The sequence below is a fragment of the Saccostrea cucullata genome, unplaced genomic scaffold (assembly GCF_032062105.1).
Source record: "Saccostrea cucullata isolate Sc308-1 unplaced genomic scaffold, CSIRO_AGI_Scuc_v1 ctg973, whole genome shotgun sequence".
In the NCBI taxonomy this organism is placed as follows: Eukaryota; Metazoa; Mollusca; class Bivalvia; order Ostreida; family Ostreidae; genus Saccostrea; species Saccostrea cuccullata.
Window position 1 is genome coordinate 483,095 of NW_026935523.1, and position 3,977 is coordinate 487,071.

General features: G+C 28.8%; 1 long non-coding RNA gene across 2 annotated transcripts; it reads right to left on the reverse strand.

Moving 5' to 3' along the window:
- Nucleotides 1–1,878: 1,878 nt before the first annotated feature.
- LOC134243105 (uncharacterized) lies at nucleotides 1,879–2,902 on the reverse strand. Of its 2 annotated transcripts, none has more exons than XR_009986973.1 (3): nucleotides 2,865–2,902; nucleotides 2,360–2,409; nucleotides 1,879–1,968 (listed from the first exon to the last, which is right to left on the reverse strand). It is a non-coding gene; the product is annotated as an uncharacterized LOC134243105 (long non-coding RNA). The 2 variants fall into 2 exon arrangements; XR_009986974.1 differs by having other exon boundaries at nucleotides 2,878–2,898.
- Nucleotides 2,903–3,977: the final 1,075 nt, after the last annotated feature.

Sequence of the window (3,977 nt, forward strand, 5' to 3'; positions counted from 1 at the left end):
AAAACAACATTCATTTGATTTTTCTGAGTATACATGTAAATATATGCAAAGACATTGCATATAATAAAGAAAGTATGATAAGTATTTACATTTTATTTCAAATAGTTGTAATATAACATGTATAACGTGTTCAAGAAATATGTCAGTCTGCAAACATCTTGGTCAAATTGGTAAAATTAAAATATCCATGGCAAATTTAAACTTTAATATTTAGTTGAAGCTAAGGCCATTCCAAGTTTTTTCTCTGTTTAGTGTCCACCCATCTTTCAAAAACCTAGCTAACTATTCGCTAAAAACACACAGGTACAAAAAAAATAATAAAACACATAAAGTAAGTAATTTATTTATTTATAGTGACATGTGTACATAATTACATTCGTTTGTTTACAGACTGTATAAAACAACAATCAACACCCGGCCCATCGGGCCTATATGCCACTTTAAACACAATATTGAAATGCAATATATAAAGAAAATAAAGAGCACAACGTTAAATAATAACCAAAAAAGTGCATGAAAAGTAAACATAATTGTAATAAATACATATTTTATATGCATTTTGTATGCTAAGATTGGTAGTGTCTGTTATAAAGATAAAAAATTGTTAGATGAAAATGACATTGAAATATTATTTTATTTTTTGAACATAAAGGATTGTCTTCGCATAAATGAAAAATACAAGTACTTTGCAACCTGTCTAGGATAATTTAAGATAAGTAAACAATTAGTAAATCCATATCTGACCACCCCATTTGATTAATGCCAGTATTTTCAAAAAGTTTTGATCGATATTCAGAGTAAAAAGGACAATGCAGTAAAAAATGAATTTCGTCTTCCACATTGTTTCTAAATATAAATAAAATGATCCTAACAGATTCACCATGATATCTACCGGTTTCTATTCGTAAAGGTAAAATGCCACATCTAAATTGTGCTAAAATTGAACGTAAATATTTAGGCATATCAAGTACTACATAATTTTCCCTACCAAACATTGTTTTAAAATTAACATAAGTCCGCAGCTTTGGAATTCCTAAAATCTCATTGCTCCAAAGGTTTGAGTAATAATAATTTTTTATTGTGTATTTTTGATTGAACCATATTTATATCTATCATAAGCTTTGACTCAAAATAGTAATCCAGCTCTAGTTGGTGTAATATATCTTTCAAATCACTGCACCAGTTATTCCTACACTTATTGTAATCAACTTCAAAAACAGTTCTTGTAATTCGATCATTGTCAAAGGATAAAACTCTATTCCAATATCTGTTATAAAATCCAACGTCTATATTGAAGAATCCATCCAGTGTCTCCATAAACCCCCAATGTAGGAGCAAAACGGTGAACCCCAATAAAATACCGAATAGCTCTGTTTTATTATTTTACATATTTTATAGTTATATAAATGACGTAATTCAAAAGATATGATTTTATTTATCTATTTTTCATACAGAAAGTTATTTTCTTCAGCAAAATCAAGGCATTAAATACTAAAACTATTCCAATAATGAAATACATGTATTATACAAATATTCAGATATATTGCTGGAAATCAAAAATTTTGACCTGAATAATCAATTTTCGAACTCCTAATTCTGTTTGTTTTTTTTTCTGATATGGGGTGTCAAAAACCAAGGCACATGCAGACACTAAACATAAAAAAAATTGGAATGGCCTAATCAGTATTAATAAGTGTACTTTATCTTTCAACAAAAATATGTACATGAGCGTTATTCTTAAGTTCATAAAAAATTTGTCCTAGCAATTTCAAAAGGACAATGTAAAGCCCTCTCTCGTTCAGTTTCTACCACAAAATAGACTGTATATGATTTCTCTACATTTAATCAAGATGAGATAAAATCCATGCATGGATATCATGACTTTTGATTATTGTTATCCCATACGAGTCCAACAGCTACATGGTAGGGCTGCCGCAGTCTGGATTTGAATTGAGGATTCTTCAAAATCTGTAATGAGGAGATTATACATTTTAAAGGAGTAGGACCAATATTCTTCAGAGTTTAATATCTATGATTTTATCAGATAGAAATCTGTTTTAAGTTTTAACAGAAATAGCACAGAGACTATCATTTATGATAATTAATACAATTTTATAAAATGATTATAATAATGAATATAAAGTCATTTTGAATCTACAAGTGGTTTCAAATCATTAGAAATAGCCTTGATTTATTAAACAGTTTCAAAAACCTGCAGCACATTTCACACATTTCTCGACATCTTTCTCAAGATGAGTCATTCAATTATTCAACATAACTGCATTTCAAAGCAAAGATTGCAATAAAGCTAAACAACTTGATCTCCTTTAAATTTGAAACATGTAGAGTTAAAACTTACTTGAGGCATATACTGTTTATATTGCCATGCAGTGTTGAAAGAGCACTCTTCTGAAAAAATAGATAGGTACATGTAAGCATGTATAATTAAAAAAATTTGATAATTTCCTAACGAAATATCTTTGATAATTTTTAAAATCATTGCTGTTAAGTAAGATTCATATATTGTAAATATTCATTTCTTAAAACTAAATATTAACAAAATAAAGATTTGCTTTGCAAATTTGAGGAAGAACTTAGCATATTACGAATTAATTATGTTTGTAATTTGGTGGTATTATGTCACAATGCTACTATATTTATCTACTTTTTGATCCAATTTTATGGGCTTTTTATAACAGATGGAACAAAAAATGCATCATTTTTATTTTCAAACCTTTAAATTCCTTTTTTTAATTTGAATACATGTATTTACACAGGGATTCACTTTAATTTCAAAACTAATTTGTTTAAAATTCAAATAACATGGTTTGAAAGCACAATGACATGTACGTCCTGCTACTTACTTCATGTACTTACTTCGGCCTGTCGTTCTATGAGGAACATCTATTAGGCCATTGACGACAGTCCTCCAACGAACTCAATTTGGAGCTGCTTTAGCTGCATCCTGCCTTGTCATATCCTGCGTTTTTAACTCTGACTCCGAGTCAAGCCTTCAGGTGTTTCTAGGACATCCTCTCTTCTACAATAATATTAAATTGTGTAAAATGGCACAATTTTGCTTCATATGCATGCACCATGGATATTTCTTCTGGAATAACTATACATGAATCAATATTAAAATCCTTTTGGTTTCCTTTTATTTCTTTTTTTTTATTTATTTTATTTCTCCTTGTTTAATTGACTGAACATGAATTTGAGGATAGTCATACCTTATTTTATGCATGTAAAATATTTGCTATATTTATGTACAGTGTATTTTTAAATATATCTAAATATCACTCAATTTTAAATTTTTCTGCAAATAGCTATAGCAATATTCTTAATTACAATAAAAGTATTCAAAATTGCAGTGATGAAAAAAATATTTTCATGGGGAAAAATACTTTTTTCAAGGTGTCTTTATATCTTTTGTATTGTACATGCAAGAGTTTCTGTATAAACAATGTCAATACTAAACCATGAATGACTAGTAATATAGTAAAGTACAGTGAATGTGTAATAAATCAATGACACTTAATTTATATGTATAACATACAAAATATAATTTATTTATATTATATTAATTATATTAATTAAAAATAATGTTCAACCTTGGATATTGTTCATTAGAACTCATCTTATACCGATGTATTAAATTTTTTCGATATCTCACCCCCCTTTGGCCGATTTCAAAGCTCTATAAAAAATTGAATTTTTGTCTCAGGCCTTCGGAAAAAAATTGCCTAGCATCCAAATCATCTCCACCTAAGACCACAAAAATTACAGTACTGAAATATGCCGCATATAGCCAGGGCAATGCAAAACATGACCGACCTCCTAAGTACAGGAAGCGTTTCCTTCGGCCACGTGGTTTTGACAACCTTGAGTAAATATGCAACTTACGTCATTAAAGTGGAAATCAAAGATAAAATACTTGTTTATGGTCAAAAAACATTACCTTGGGGTCTCTTCTGCAC